Source organism: Neodiprion lecontei, chromosome 5, assembly GCF_021901455.1.
Source record: "Neodiprion lecontei isolate iyNeoLeco1 chromosome 5, iyNeoLeco1.1, whole genome shotgun sequence".
NCBI classification, from domain to species: domain Eukaryota; kingdom Metazoa; phylum Arthropoda; class Insecta; order Hymenoptera; family Diprionidae; genus Neodiprion; species Neodiprion lecontei.
Genome location: NC_060264.1, coordinates 1,457,003 through 1,474,313, shown reverse-complemented (window position 1 = coordinate 1,474,313; position 17,311 = coordinate 1,457,003). Strand labels below are relative to the sequence as shown.

At 41.3% G+C, this 17,311-nt stretch overlaps 1 protein-coding gene across 8 annotated transcripts in view; it reads right to left on the bottom strand.

Moving 5' to 3' along the window:
- The window catches only part of LOC107217655 (phosphatase and actin regulator 1), a 153,848-nt gene that overhangs the window by 15,211 nt on the left and 121,326 nt on the right, over positions 1 to 17,311 (bottom strand). The window lies entirely within an intron of this gene.

Below are 17,311 nucleotides of genomic sequence, written 5' to 3'. Positions count from 1 at the left end.
CAGAAATTCCTGCATCACCCGACGTATCGAAAAGCTGCACCTGCAATCCGGGGTGACGAACCGAGCTTACAAGGAGAATCTCAATTGGCAAGAGTAGTAGCTTTAGCTTTTTGAGTCACGCGTCTCTTTGGTCACCGAAAAACTGTGACTATACGTATAGTCGAAGCACAGAGATCAGCGGGAGTAAAACAGCTGTAGGCGTAAAAGCTGTCGTCGTCTATGAATAGCAAGCGTGCCCTTGCAAGTGGGTACGGAGTTCTTCTTCTTCTTCTTCTTCTTCTTCTTTTTCTCATCATAATTATTATTATTGTTGTTGTTATTATTACTATTATTATAATAGTTATTCTTATCCCCGCGCGACTGTCAAATTCGGCGTGATTTTATTTCGCCGCGGCGGCCGTTTCGGTTTGCGTGGGTGTAAAAATTTACTCGTGACGCAACAACACACCGCATACCCGTTACGCAGACGTAGGGTACTCACCGATGAATAATAAATAGCGAAAAAGTAGGGGAAAATAGAAAACACAGCTCGGACGAAAACATTTCTTCGTAGCTTCTTTCCCTCGAGTCTGATTCCTTGCGGAAAATTTTTATCGTGTCTTTTTCTTTTTTTTTTTTTTCCTCCTCGACTCTCGTAATTTTATCGCTTCGCTTCAAACTCAAAAACACCCTTACAGATTTTCTCCTCATATTCGTTTTCGCGCGGGATAACGATTTTTAAACAATCGTTAATGTAGAATCGATTCTTTTTTCACAAACGATGAAATATACACATTTTTTTTGTCCTTTCTGATCAACGAATCGGGTAATCGGTCTTACTGAAAAATAGATCCTAATAATAATGATGACAATTCGATCAATCCGAATTAATTATTCCGTTATTTTATTTCTTACAAAAATTCAAAATGAATTTCATTTCTTCCTTAAAATGACGTCGGAGGGAAGAGAAAGGGATAAGAAAAGAGGACGCGCGAAATCGTTTCGAAAATATTACAGCCAAGGGTTAGAATGTGATATAATAATTTAACTCGACATATTTTTTTCTCCCGCAGTTTCGTCTCCGCAAGGTTGGAATTTTTAATTCGAACGGTTGCTCTTTGTGCTTTCGGCTTTATACATCGTGCAACAATTTCAAGGGTAGGAGAAATTCCTGGCAAAGTGTTGTTCGCTGGCTAAGATGTATAGGAACAATTTCCTCCCACGTACGGTTGTAGATTGTTCTTACTATACTTTTTTCCCTGCCCGGTCTTATAAAGTCCGCCTCAGGGGGATGGCACTGAGTCATGATCTAATTCCGTAAAAATCGCTTGCAACGCCGTGTGTTTGTTTGTTCGTTTGTTTGTTTACTACCCTCCCTTCCTACCCCCTTCCATCCCTTTCAACCCCATCGTACATTTCGTTCGTGAAATTTTTAGTTCCGGTTACCGCTCAGTCCTTAATTATTTTCATTTTTTACCAAGATCGAAAAATATAGTTCCAGTTTCAACGATATCCGTTTTACTGAATTTGTCTAGTTACTGTAACGAATGAAATTGTTCTCAGTGCGAGAATGATAGACCGGGGAATTATGCTGGCGGTTGAATTGACGTTACAATTTATAATGACGCAAATTTTTCAGTTTCCAGCGATGCAACATCGTTGACGATAATTCGTAGGTTATAAAAATAACGAATCACCCGCCAACTCGGCCCGAATAATATTCCACAAAGTTTGACTTGGCGTTGAAGCTCGAAATTTCGTCATTATATATTTTGTACATATTGTTGAGAGTGATGTCACTGCGATATAAATACGGTCCGAAAATTGAAAGCGACTTCCGGTGCCAAGGAATTACACGGAGTGTAATTATATTTTCACTTGAAAATTACGCACCATCGCACCACCAACGACCATTCAAAAAAATGTTTATACTCCAAGTTGACAAATCACAAGTTGAGGATTGGCGATAATTTTTGTTTTTTCTTCGATTTTTAAAAAAAATTTCGCAGCCTGATTTCTAGGTTACATTTGTTTGGACGCCATGTTGAATATCCCATAATGAAAAATTGAAAACGATTGAATAAAAAGTATTTTCAAACCCAGATTTAATATTTTATTATATTGTACGTGATAAAAAATTTTATTTTACACGAATCTCTTTTTTCAAGGTCAACACACTTCTAAGATCTTTCAAACTTTGAGCATAAGCATTTTTTTTTTTTGTTTTTCAACGGCCAGTATGACAAACGTATACATGGATTAAGCAGCTGGACGATAAAATTGAATGTTAAAAATTGAAGCGTTCGCATCACTTCGCGTGGTTGTTGAAAATTCTTGATAGTATTCCCTCATATACGTATTTATACGGAAACGAGCGATGCGGAGAGGGCATATGCAATAAGCGTGAGGAGAACAGTGCCGAGAGTTTAAAGTGTTGTGTAGGTAGTTTGAAGGATGCTGAGATCAGTTTGGCGAATTTCCGCAAGCATTTTCCGAGCAATAAAGCCGCTGCGGCAACAGGGGAATTAATAATTTTCCTCGGGGAATCGTCGGTCGTTATATTGCGAAATTAATCGTTGAAGCTCGCGGTAAAAGAGGAAAAAGGAGGAAAAACATTCGAAGCGACAAACGGTGGGAGAAGCTGAAGAGATGATCGCTGATCGAGGTGTTTCGAAATGTCGGGGGTCAATTTTCACCGCGTCTCAATAATGAAAGACGGACGCGGCGAATGTAGTTGCCTTCTCATCTTTTATTCCAGAAGCGCCTTTTCGGCACGATGATCGTGCGAAAAAAGGAAATATACCGCCGCGTAGGTGTACATACAGGGAATTCCGTGTCAAATTTACCCCTTTTTTCCCTAACCACTTTTGATTCGTTCCGCGATTTTTCATACGACTCTACCATCTAAAAAAGGCTCTCCTGAATTTTATCAAATTTTTTTCCCTAACCTTTTTTTTGAATATTATTCAAACCCATTTCGAAAACGGTCTTTTTTAAAAATCTGAAAAAATTCTGAAAAATCTAGTTTCTCATTCCGATCATACCGACACGTGGCCGATGATGGGCCGATTTTTTCTTCTATTTTTTTTTTTGAACACTTTAAACATTTTCAACAAACGAAACGCCATCTCGCAACGTTGCAAAAAAATCTTCAAAAACTCTCAAGAATCGAGTCTTTCGTTTGAAAAAAAATTTGAAAAAATTCAGGAGTGCCTTTTTTATATGGTAGAAGCGTATAAAAATGGTGAGGGAAAAAGGGGTAAATTTGACATGGAATGCCCCATACACACACACACACACATATAGCAGAGTATATAAAGATTTATCTTAAATTCGCAAAGGGCTTGCGAGTCGACGATTCGATTTGCCCAATTTTATCCAAGGATGAACATCGTCCGACGTCTCGTCGTCTCGTCGTCTGGAAAACGCTATCGAGGATTGAAATAAACCGAGGATAACGCTCGGTTATTGCGAAGCTATGGATTAGAGAAGAATAGAGATAAAGTTGCGGCTCGGAGACGTCGGGGACCAGCATCGAGATTCGATATACGTTCAATCATAACGCGCAGTCATCTTGGATTATGTCACGTATATAATGTATCACGTGTACAGGTGTGTATGTAACAAGTGAGCGACGGAGAAGAATTACTATGTGGAAAAAAGTTGATACGGAGGAGCTGGAGAAGAGAAAATTGAAGAATATTCCTCGGGCAGATATAAATACTTGTCGTTTCTTCGATATATTGGTGTAGGTACGTGCAAGTTGAAGTTCCGAATTTGACAAGATCCGCAAGCGCCCGATTCCGAATTATTTGCTGGCGAAACTTGAGGCGAAAAAAGTCAAACATTGAAGAAACAACCAAGTTTCGAACGGTCAAAAACTTGACGACTCGATGTTCAGAAATGAAAGATTCCGAGAACTCAGGTTGGGACAGAGAAAAGTTCCAAAAAGTAAAGTTTCGATGGAGCGAAATTCCGAAAAATAAAATATACTCGCACGGCGTATTTCGCTCGACGAATAAGTCAAAGAAAATGAGAAAAACCGATCGTGAAAATTACCGGAATCCCGAACGTAAGAATGTCGAAATTCCAAAGCAAAGAAAGATCAAAGTGGTGGATCAAATTTCACGAAGCCAGAAATTCACAGAACTGAAAATCTTCGATCACTCGGAATTTCGATGTTTGAAATTTTTAAGTCTCCTCGGTTTCGCGCTTTCGGAACTTTACTTCAAGTTCACACCAAGTTCTACGAAATAATTTCAGATTCGGAACTTTCAGAACTTTTCAAATTCAGAATTTCATACCTCACTCCTATAATACCAATTAAGGGTCCGATTTCCCATCGGAATATGTATAATAAATCCATCCACGCCTCTGTTTACAAATTGAAAATATGACACGTGTATTCCCAAGTATAAAGGATCGTTCGGGAGCCAAAACACGCGTGTGAAAAATAGCTTTCACATCGCACCCGAGATAGTGAAATTCAACCCTTTCATTGGGCACACTTTTATTACAGTATTTCGACACTACGGTCGATTCGGTTGTAAGGGAATACGAGTATATTTAAAAATGACAGGTTGTACGATCGAACGTGTTTTGTCTTCAGTCGCGAATTCCGAATTTTCCGTAAACACGATACACCGACAAATTGTGTTTGAAATCCGATCGGCAGCACGTGTTCTTTGAAAATCATTTTTACATACTTTCCTTTTTTACATACCCCTTTACAAGTCGTCCGCAAAGCTTCGCATTGACAAACGCGCTTCGGAAATACGGACAATCAAACATTCCCCGATATACGAGTATAGAGAAGCGCAAAAAGACGAACGGCGAGCGAAGAAGGGAAAATAAACAGGAAAAACGATCCGCTCAAGGCGTAATAAAAACGACCCTGACCCAATTCCGGAAGCTCAGGTTTTTCACCAGCCCGCGGGCAAAGAATATTTGGCATACCTTCTTCACACATACATCCACGTACATATACATATATATATGTGTGTGTGTGTATAGGCGGATATAAAGAATCGGAGGGAAAAGTACGTGAAAGGGCTGAAATGGAAAGGAGAAAAGAAGAAACGATTGTCGGAAGCGGAACGGAGCAGGGATTTTCGCTTTGTGACCTAACCGAGGGTCGCCAAAAGAGACCTTTAATAACGATCTCAAAGTTTCGAAATGTAACAATGGATTAGCGACACGATTTCACGAGTAAATGATTTCCGTAACTTTTTATACGTAGGCGGATATAATTGATTCAAGCGCTTTTCGACGTTTTTCGACGTGTGCCAAGACTCGAAAGTGCATGAAAAAAAAACAAAAAAAAAAAATGACGTTTCGCACAATTATAATTGATCTGTATATTTTGATGTAACTATCTTTGTTCGTACAGCAACGATTTATATTCGCGTTAAAGGGTGAAGAATATATAATTATTTACTATTATTATTTGGAATAAAAATTGGGCGTCAAAATAACCCTCGTACTATTAAAATTTCACTCCGATGCATGCTGATTCGATTTAACGATCGTTTACACATACGTGCAACAACACATCCGTTGTCGTGGTATAAAATTACATGTAAAATGTGTTTTCACCTCGTGTACGAAATTCGGCGAGAGAGCTGCGGTCACAAAGGTTCGTTAGGTGAAAGCGGAATGCAATAATGGAAAGGGGGAAATTTAATAAAAAGATTTAAAAAAGGAAAGTAAGAAAAAAAAAAAGAAAACGACCGTCAAGCATACCGAGCAAATTTCGACTCACAACCGAGAAACGCCTAATTTACTTAACGATCATATTTTTTCGTCAAGAAATAATATAATGAAGGAAACAAATGACGAAGTGTGGTACGGTATAAAATAAAAAAAAAAAAAAAAAACAAATTTCTAGGAAATGAAAAAGTTGCGCGTAAATTACAAACGACGAGACGAAACGAATGTCGATGTATAAATTACATCGAGACTGCTCCGCGAAAAATAAGTGGAATCGTCGTGTAATTTAACAGTATCGAAATTGTACCAAGAAGCGGAAAAATAAAAAATGTTCTCTCTACGTATTTTCTTTTCACACACACGCCGCTTACAATACAAATAATCCAAAGAGGGCACATTTACAACATATACGTGTGTATACAAGTTAGTGGCTGGCGCCACAAGATCGTCGTGATTCATCAATGAAAATTTCTTCCACCGAGGTTTTCGTGTTTATATAAATTTTCACCGGCCCCATGCATGCACGCTGTTTGTGTGTGTAACGCATACATACTTTTTACACAAAACATACAACGCGAAAGTTATTAATCTTTCGACTCGCGCGAATACCAGAATTATTTTTTTTCTCACCCCCCCCGAATTCCTACACGCCCGATGACTTTGGTATTAAGGATTATAAATCGGCGGGTGAACATCCGGCCGTTTTCGCGACATCCTCATCCTTATTTTCTGGCGCCTCTCGCACGACGAAACACAACGCAAAATTGACTTGTTGGATACTTCGCGCACACATCTCGATCAGCACACTTTTATTATCCCCTAAATCTCTGTCCCAGTTCGTCGCAACCACAAAGATATATATTTATATATATATATATTGCGTATTATATTGCGATACGGATCATCAAATCTTGGAAAAGTTGGGAATCTTTTTTTTTTCTATCTTTTTATACGTACATTAAACTTGTACTTTATACTTTTGAACTATACATACATATATACACACACACAATATGTATAACTCGAGTTGTCCACGCGGATAAATTTATGCGTCTGCAACGGTCCGTCGCCGGGGAATTGGGGTAAAGCGAAAAGAAAAAAAAAAGAAAAAAAAACGTAGGATTTACTACCGTCGAGGAAAATAAAGACACGGAAAGAAGAAAGTAAGAAAATGAAAGGTGAAGTGATTTTTCTTTCTTTCTTTCTTTCTTTCTTTTCAGTTTTTTTCCAACAATACAAGGTGGGAAGAAAAAATAAACGAAAATTGACTATAGTTAACTTCCTTACATCTCGAGTTATGTCTGGGGAAGCAAAAGCGTTCGAGTATCGAAGGAAGTTGAGACAAGAATGACCGTTGCTTCGTATCGCGGAGACGTTCGGTCGAATTCGCGATTTCACCGAATAACCGTGCAAAAACTTGTCGCCGTTTCGCGACGACTGTGAGGTGAAAATCAGTTCTGCCAAGGCTAAACGGGGATTGAATACAGCTGAATCAACGCAACGCCTGAGTTATTATATCTATTTTCTCTCTACGATCGTATCCGTATACGACGAAAGCCTGTCGAACCATTTTCCCGATGATCAAGGATGGTCGATACATCGTCAATAGATGGCCGTTTTTCACACGATGATCGCGCGATAATGCGTATACCTATACAGAGGGATGAAAAATAACGAATCAAGTTTTTTACAATCTTAACCACCCCCCCTCGCCCTCAATATTACAGATATTACAGAGTAAGCAAAATTTTGAAGCAATCTTTTTATTTAAGTGTAAATAAGCGACACGAATGCATTACCTAGAATTTTTGGCAATGTTAAAATACCGCAACGTTACGTAATAATATATATATATACAGTACAGTTAGCGTTCTGCAGCCAAGTTGCAGTTGGAAATGTTTCGGATATTTAGAAACGTGTTATTATTAATTCACGTAATGAGGTCCTAGGTTGGAATGCCGGTAAATTATTCTGACAATTTTTTTTTTGTTTTTTTTTTTTTGCAAGGGATTAATAAAACTGTAGCCAATTTACGGTAGTCGCGTGTATCACACCCCTTATTTTTCAAGGTTCTCAAAAAAATTCGAGAATATATTCTTCAACGATTATTGGCGAGGCGTGTAAAACCTATTTCGAGATGACAGAAATCGAATCGCGAAGAAGAAAAACGACGCCGAGGATATCGGGCGTAAAGTAGTAACCGTGAAAAATTCATTACAGACGTTTGAATAATGTGGACACGTTACACGATGGATTTTGAGTAAAGGAAGGTTAAAAAAAAAAAAAAAAAGAAGAAAGAAAAAATAATATATACATATACATACAACCACGTGGCGATTTGCCACAATTAGATTAGACAAAGATATTAAAGTTACGTAAAATATCAACCTGCTATGACAAATTTCCTCCTCGTCGATTAACGATCGTGTAGCGATGTGAAATTAAAAGAATAAAAAAAAAAAAAAAAAAACCGCGTAAAAATATCTGCGGTCAAATAAATATTACGGGAGTTTGTCGACGCGGACTTGAGAGCGAAAATCATTCTATTCCCGTCCGTAGGTGAAGCTTGCGGCTTGCAAGCTCGATTGCGTGTAGCAGGTATAACGTATAACTTGACGCGAACTTGAACTTGGTTGCGGGCGGCGACGGCGCGACATCACCGAGGTCAACAGCACCGGGTGAACTCCGTGTTTCGAAGGTGGGAAAACCGCCACCAAGGAACAACCGGGGTTGATTAATAATACCCGTCATACGCCGGCGGTCGCCTCAATTATAATCGGTTAAACCCTGCGGTTGGACGGATGGGTGGTTTGGTTGATAATTGAGGGTGAAAAAGCTCCTCCGGCAAACATACGATGAGAATTGTGCACCGCGTTGAAGTTAGTAAGGTTAACGGTAACGAATGATCGTGAAACAAATCGTCGTTTCAACATTGGAACGACTTTCAAAGATCTTGTTTTTCAAACTATGAGCTGAATTTCAGATTTAAGTACCAACGTTGCGGAAGTAACGTTTACCAACTTCAATCTCGTTAATGTGCGCTAAGGCCAGCCAGCAGTGAGATGACGATGACGATGACGATGACGATGATGACGATGATGACGATGATTGTGTAAGTAGGTACTGGCAACAGGCAGCAGGCATCGAACTCGATGATGACGAAGACGATGAATTAGACTGCAACGAAGCGGCATGCTTGCTGTTCATTCGGCCTGAGAGAATCGAAAGGATGAACCGACATACAAGGGGGCGAGAATTTCCGTGCCTCTCTTCTCATTCTCTCTCACCTGGGAAGCCCTTCTTGTATCCGGGCGGAAGAAAAGCCGCCGGTGGTGTTATCGGCGGTGCCGCGTCCCAGCAGGGAACGACATCCGGTTGCATTCCGCACTGCAAACCGTAACCCGGAAGCTCCAATCGCTGATTCTGCTGCTTTTCGCATCGTCTTCGCCGGCAGCCACCAGGCGCAAATGTTTTCACAGCGGCCAAAAATCCCACGCCGCTCATATTTCGACTTGTTTCTATTTTGTCCTCTCTACTTTTCCAACCGAACGAATCAAAGTTCGACAACCGCAACGATCTCTCCAACCCGATCGAAGAACCACCGATTGCTTTGGACAGAGGCGTTGGTGAAAGTTATCGTTCTACAATGAAATTTATCACAGCGAATCGAGGGTGCAAGAACAGACGCTACGCTACACTTGCAACGGTAGTATTTATTTCTTCTCTTTCATTCTCTTATCATCCAACCAATTTCCTCCAATCTTCTATCGTACAACGTTAATTCTTCCCTCAACGACACTCAGTTCCGCAGCATCGGTTCCTATCAATGAGTACGTCATGTTTCATCGACACAGCTCGTTTGCGTGGGTATAATACGACACAACGGAGTAACCGGTACTGGGAACCGTAGGTCAACGAAGTACGTCGTTTCTCACATACCGAACTGACGTAGGTGCTTGATTGACCTAGTGTTCCAATATACCCATATTACTCCACACTACGTGACCACGTCACCGAGGTCAAGAAGATATCAAAGCGTCCAAGTATGTACCAAGTGCCAAAGAAAACACGTCAAACCACGACTACACCGAGAGATCTATACGCGTAAGAATTTTGATGAATTCTCTGGACGGATAACGGAAAACGCTTAACCTCGATCACCAGTTGCACCGTCCTCGAGGATGAGGATTAGGTACAGCAGTACGATCCGTTCTCCGAGGACAAGGACGTTACTGCGATGGTACGATCATGTAAAAATAGCGAAAGGATCGAGAATATATATATCCCGACAAGGAAACAAACACGTTATTATTCGATCCCCGCAAACGAGATCGAGGCAACAGCCGCAGCACCTCGATCGCGTCGCGGTTTAAGACTGACGACGACTGCTGGTCCAGAGTCCGGGGAGGATGGTTGAACGAATCCCGAAGGCTGGAAATCACCTTGGACCAAGGGATGCGCAGGCGCCTAGTCCTTCGCGGTGTTCCCGAGGGCGCGCGAGCGGGAACCCGAAACTGGATCGGGATACGCGGGCGAAGACGCGTGGGCGTTCGGCTGGCATGGGCGGGGGTTTGTTTCGACGGCACCCCGGGCGAGGCACCGGAGAATGGGGGGTAAAACCCGGTGGGCGATCGTTACCGGGGAAATATTCCCTCCTCCCTCCTCCTACCTCTCCTCATCCTATTCTCGCCACATCGGCGCGGCGCCAACGTTCACGGTCAGAGGACCAGGATACCCAACGCGAAGGGCGCCGAGCGTCGGAGGATCAAGTGCCAGGGTCACGCTCGAGATATCCGAGAGTTTGCCGAGGAAATCGCGCCACCCTCCCGACGACGATCGCTTCGCCGATTTTCATCCCCCCCCCCTCAGGATCTTGTGACCACTTTGACGCCTTGACAAACCACTTTTCTCCGACACCGGAAACCCCTCTCTGCAGCTTGCCGATATTCGACCGTGAATTTTTGACAACACCGCGTACCTGTAACCTTGTTCAACAATTTTCAGACCGCTGTGAAAATTAAACGAGCTTCGTGATGTTTAAGGAGTCTGAAAATTCTCTGGACCTTTTGCAGGTATTCCAGTCTGAAAGTAGGATTTTTTACTTTTTCCAGTAAATTTGTTAGAAATATGAGGCTGCCTATTGGTGATTTGTTGTTTACACATTAATCAGGGTGCACTGAGAAGAATTTCATTTGTTGAAGTAACTTGGACAAATTCAGTAAAACAGGTATCGTTGAAAAAACTGTTCGAATATCGTTGGAATTACGAAAAACGAGCTACGCCTAATCATTTTGCGCTATCGTCGATCCTTTTTTGCTAATTGCAACGCAAAATCAGTTTTTGAGGTTTACTCTACTTTTTTAGACAAATAAGGCTTTTGACATTTCCAGATTTTCCAAGGCCTAAGACCTAAATCCATTAGTTTATCAACTCCATATTCGATTCAAATTCAATTCGAATTGAAAAGAAATATAACGTACAAAAAAGTCAGTTCAAAAAATCATTTCTAATTCCCGTGATAGAAAACTGATAATTTCAGTTTTTTCCATCACCTCTTTTAAATTTCCTGATATTTCCAGGTGTGTGGCCACCCTGATAACGTTTAAGCTTTGGGATATCGCCATTTTTCACATCAATTTTCTCAAAATTTCAAGCTCAGGATGAAACTTCGTTTATATCACGTCGGATGTCGGATAAACTCGTCATTCGGAAACTTGACAGGACATTTTCAATAGAATAACAAACCGTGCAACAGATCATCGACGTATAATCGTACTCTGCGAAGTCAAATCTTTCAAAAACACATCAAAGAATTGCAAAATAACGACTGTTTATTTATTCATTTTACATTGTTTTCGCATCGGTCGTAAATTACCGACGTCAATCTCGTCGGGGATTTCTCGACTGTGAAGTTGAATCGGTTAGTTTCCATCGAACGTATCCACCTACACGATGTAACGATGCGTCATTTTGCAAAATAAAAAAAAAAAAATCGTCATCATCTCCCCAACTTTGAAATTTCCTGTAATAATTCGATAAGCCGCGATTCATCGTTAACGTACTTACGCGAACTAAACTAAACTGCCTGAAAGTTAAGTATTTTCTATAGAGTTTCAAAGTAGCGATTATCCCTTCAATATTTCGTTACGTTAACGTTGCCATTGAAACTTCAACCTCTTCAATTTATACACCCTGTTATAAACTCGTCAAAACAATATAACAGAATAACCCGTAACATTATACAATATAAATCTCGGTATTTCCTCAAGCGTGACAAATTTTTTTTAATCCATTTGTACCTACCACTTTTCTTCGCAGTATTTTCGACCGCGTCTTGATCTCTTTTTCTTATCATACGATGTACGTACAAGTATTGTGATTGTTAGAAAGAAGGAGCTAGGTTTGCGATACAGAAATACTGGATATCGTCGAGTTTCTCATTCGAGTAGGTATACATACGTACATGCATACGCGTACCTATGCGAGTAAGAAAAGAATTCAGGCAAGAGAAAATAAGCGTCGCGTGGATACGTTGCAATTTTACAGTAAAGTGTTGAAAAGCGTGCCTCCTCACGCGTTTATACGTATACATGTATGTATAAAGCGTATGTTTCTCGTATGAAATTTGACATGGAGTGTGTGTAACAACGGCAGCCTTTCGTTGAAAAGCCTAGCTACAACGTATATTCCCCCGAGTTGTTTGAAAACCTCCCAGGAGTAATACACCTGTACAGGCTCCGAAGAAAGTGAAAGTGTCAAATTTTTTCAAAGAGGTATCATATACAGGCCGGTAAGTGTAAGGCACGTTATTACGGTGAATGGGGGCGAAGTATTGTACGTACGTGTGTTTATGCGTGTGTGTGTGTGTGTGTGTGCGTGTGAGCGAGCAGCAGACGAGAAAATTACCAAAAGGCGTGACAATAATACTTGCTAAAAGATGAGGGGAAATTTCCTGAACGATGTACGATATTTTCTTCCCTGTGTTCTTATTCGCGCGTTGTTCGCGACAACTTTCACTCGAGTTGACAGTTTGGCAGGACTATTTCCCGCGAGCTGTCAGTCACGATGTGTGTGTGTATATTTGTATATATATATATATATATATATATATATATATATATATATATATTTATTTATTGGTTTTTTTTTTTTCAAGGCAAAACGCGCGTAGCTATGATTTCGTTATCTTTCGTTTTCACGGAGGAGCGGATATTGACGTGCCGAAGAAAATTGGGAGAAAAGCTTATCGCTGCACGCGAAAGAACGAGTGAGATAACTGTCGGGTATCATTCGACAACAAAGAGGAGGGAGGTGGTACCCTGCGAAAAGGAAAAAGATCCTCGGGAGACAAGCGCTTCCGGTTTTTATATATATGTATATATATTACACGATTGCCAGTTTATAAGTATAAACGCAGCCGCCGCTCAACGAAGTCGAGGTGAAAAAGTCACGGCGAGTACAGAGGACAAGGATCGGGAGCGAAAAGAAGATCCTCGCTACTTGTTGAGGAGTTTTAACTTCCGTCTCCTGTATTCGAGATTCCTTACACTGTGATACTGAGTAAAAATACGACACACGCTTTACGTCGCGTGAAGAGAAGAAGAAAAGTGGAGTGAGTGAGTGAGAGAGAGGCCACGGTACAATCGATTGGGCGATCATCGTCCAAAATAGGCCGGAACGTGGAGACGTCTTTGCTATTCCGCCAGAGCTTGCGGCGCACCGAGGGGTCGAAAATAGCCGTCACGTCACGATCCACGCATTCACGTCCGCGTTGTTTCTCCTGTTCGTTCGTACGTCCGCATGGACGCACAGATTACCCTGGTCGTGAATGAACGAGAGATAGAGAGAAAGGGGGGAGGGAGAGAGAGAGAGAGAGAGAAGGAAAGAGAGAAAGCAAAGCGCGGCGAGGTATTACAGATGAATGAAGCGAGGCTAGGTGGAAAATCCGAGCGTCATTTGTGACATAGTCGCTATACCATCATATTCACCGTAGAGACTCTCTCTCTCTCTTTCTCTCTCTTTCTCTCTTTCGAATTCACCATCAACCGGATTTGATTAAACATGGTTTGATCCATTTTCCGATCATTTCAAATCGTTGAATTCATTCTATTCCATCATCTAGACAAGACTTACTTGCACGTATAAAGACGATTGTCAGATTTCGAAAAGATTTCAGCTGCTACGGAAGAAACGAGCGCCTAAAATTCTGTGATGCGATATCAACTGACTTGCAATAAACGGTATGCAGAATTTTTTTTCTCAACGAATATCAATTGAAAACGAACAAAAAAATTTTAATTATTCAACAGACCATAAGAAGATAAAATGCTACAAAGTTTTTAAATCAGTGCCTACGGTAAATTTCTGTTTTTCCGTCATGAATTCAAAACGAATTCTAACCAGCGTCGTTATAAATTGTCGAATCGAGTATACCGAGACATCGATAATTGAGTTTATCTCAAACCTCCGGCTAATTAACAAGAAATACGAAAACGCGCCTCGTTCCACGTATAAATGAAATTTGGTAAGAGGAAGAAAAAAAAAAAACAAAGCAGAAGCAAAGCAAGGAAAGAGGGAGACGGAGTCGAAAAAGAAAGAAAAGTTTGTATACGTGGGTACCTTGAACGCGAGTTTTGGGTTCCCGAGGGGCTGCGAGCTGTGGGGCGAGAAGAGGGGAGGAGAGCTTGCGGGCATGGGGGTTGGAAGGAGCGAGGTGGGAGCGAATCCGAAATCGATGCGAAGCGGCGTCGAAAAGCTGGATGGATGCAAGGGGCGGGGGGTGGTAAGGCGAGCCAGAGGAAAGGGGTCAAGGTCTCCCCCTTCGCGGAACGATTTCCGGTGTAAGCCGTCGCGCCGTTTCGGCTCCGGGCCAAATGTTTACACTCGGTCACGGGGAGGATAGTGTGCAGAGCTTGCGCCCCTCGGGCCGAGTGTCCTCGAGTATATCGACGCGCGGACAATGCGGATGGGAGGGTGGCGAGAACACCTTCGGAACCACCCCGTGTGTCGCGTCTCGAGCATCCGAGGTGAGCTTTCTTCCTTGTCCGGATGAGGAGATGGCTTGAAACGATGGTAAGGAAGGCTTCCTTCCTTGCCTTCTCTCCTGATTGCAATTAGTCAGGGACTTCAAAAGGAAGGCGACCCTTGTGACGGTTGAGATGTTTTACCGATTCGAACATCCGCAGCAGCGTGGTGCGGAAGGAACGCGGAATTCATTCGCTAATATTCATTTCAAAGCCAGCTGCACACCCGCGCAAAAGGATATAACGACTTTGTCGACTCTGGTTGCACGTGCAACCTTGAGAGAAAGAGAGAGTGAGAGAGAGAGAGAGAGGAAGAGAGGATATTGCTTTTGATACTTTGATGTACTTTCGTAAAGCCGTCCATTTGCGATACGCTATCGAATAAGATGCGTCGTTCGATGATACGTATGGATTGTATCTTACTTGCACGATCATTTTGGTAAATCCATAAAAAAATCGATTTTCCAACTTACCCATTTGAACGTGTATATCGCAAGCGAGGGAGTATTTACTCGGTGAAATCGCAAGCCACCTTAGATGAAAATTGCTTTATTGTTAGCGGCACTTTGAAATCGTTAAAAACTTTTTGAAATCCGCTTCAAATGGTTCGGAATCATTTTGAAACCGCTTAAAACCAATAAAACATCATTTGAAACACCTTGTAGCAAGTTTAAAACCGTTTAGAATCATTCATCGTCAACTGGCGAATGTCGGTTAGAAATCGTTTGAAATTAATTTGAAACCGCTTTTAATCGCTTGAAATCAGTTACAAATCCTTTCGAAACACCTTAATACCGGTTTCAAACCGTTTAAAATTATTTAAAACCCGGTGGACGTCATCTAGAAAACGTTTGCAACTTCTTGGAATTACTTTGAAATCGTTTGGAACTATTTTGGGTTCCGTTTGAAGTTAATTTAAAACCACTCGAAATCGTTTTGTGACGTGATCTGTGAACGAACAGCCCCTCAACCGTACGACTACAATCAATATATAAAGCGACGAGGCTAAAGTCAGTAGCGTTAACGTAATGAAAGATCAGGGAAAAAATCATTATTATACAATTCCCGAGTTGACTTTCAAGAAGTTGGATTTTCAAAACATATGTGATTATGTTTTATCTGTCACGGTTTACCAAATTTCAGACGATTCTAACGGTGCGAAGTAACAATTTCTCCCAAACATGCGTCTTTGAAATAACGTTACAAACTTCATCCTCACGTAAAGAGAATAGATTGAAGAGAAAAAAAAAAAAAACTTTTGCAGAAAGAAATGAACGGAAATTGTTCATTTTTTTAGCAAAGAATTTTGCAAGTACGACACACGGACTTTCCATTATTTGATTGAAGCAAAAATTTCACGCCTCAGAAACTGGACTTGACTTCGTCCTCGCATTACATAAAAAGAGTGAATTACAAAAAAAAATTGGTGTAAATAAATGAACAGAAACGGTTCGTTTTCCGTAAAAAAAAAAAAAAAATTTTTACAATTACGACGCACGAACTTTCCATTATTTGATTACTACCAAAATTTCACACGTCAGAAACTTGACGTATCTCGGTCAAAAGCGGGCATTGATGAATCTACAGGAGAGAGAACCCCGGTTTGAAAACGGGTTGCGGAGGTCGCTTTTGCCAAAAGAGACATGTATAATTTGGTTTTAGCTGGCAGTGCAGAAGCTAACAAAGCGACCAGGCCCGACAAGGGTGTTAAGTATTCACGTAATTACACGACCTACCTCCAGCAGCCTTTGCCTACACAGAGGGAACGAAAAGGGGGATAAAGGAGGGAGAGAAACGCGGAAGGGCACGGATGCCTTCCACCCGCTGCCAACACAACCGTTTTGCAATAATTCCCAGGGCACCGAGAGACCCGAGGAAATATGCAAAGTCGCCCACGCTCAAAATTAGTTAGTAACTGACCCGACTCGTTCGCGTGTCTCTCTGCCAAGGTAGCCGTTACACCTTGTTCAAATTAAACTCACGTTACCACGCGCGAGCTTTCCATAATTGCTTTTCTTTCCATTTATTCATTCGTTTGTTATAATTTTTTTTCACCGCGGAAAAGAAAAAAAAAAAAAAAAACAATAGAAAAAATATAACCGATTCGGTCAAAGCTCGAGGAACCTTACACGCATACTTTCACCTTGTATCGTGCCGAATGCTCGTGTGTACGATGGATTGGAGTTCGCGAAGTTGAGCATACACGGGATACGTAAAGTATGTATACGTGTACGCCTAATGGTAGTTAAAACTCGGCGAGGAAAAAGAGAATTGAACGACTGGGTACTCTCAGCCCCTCGTGACGTCGGAGCACTCAAGTACAGGAAAGACGAATTAAGCGAGCGAGTACTGGCACACGTGGTGAAAAAGGAGGAAAGAAATTTTTGAATCAATAGTCCGTTTCGAGTGTGAAAATAAATCAGAGGATTCAAGGATAAAATTGCGGTACAATTTGCGAAAAATTCGGAGCGAAATGGGCGATAATTGAGCTCGCATCGATTATACTTCCAGCATCTTATGTCACCCCCGGTAAATAGGTGAAAGCTCTATTTTCATGGTCAATACACATTTCTGCGAGCCGTTTTCAACGTTGTTGTACA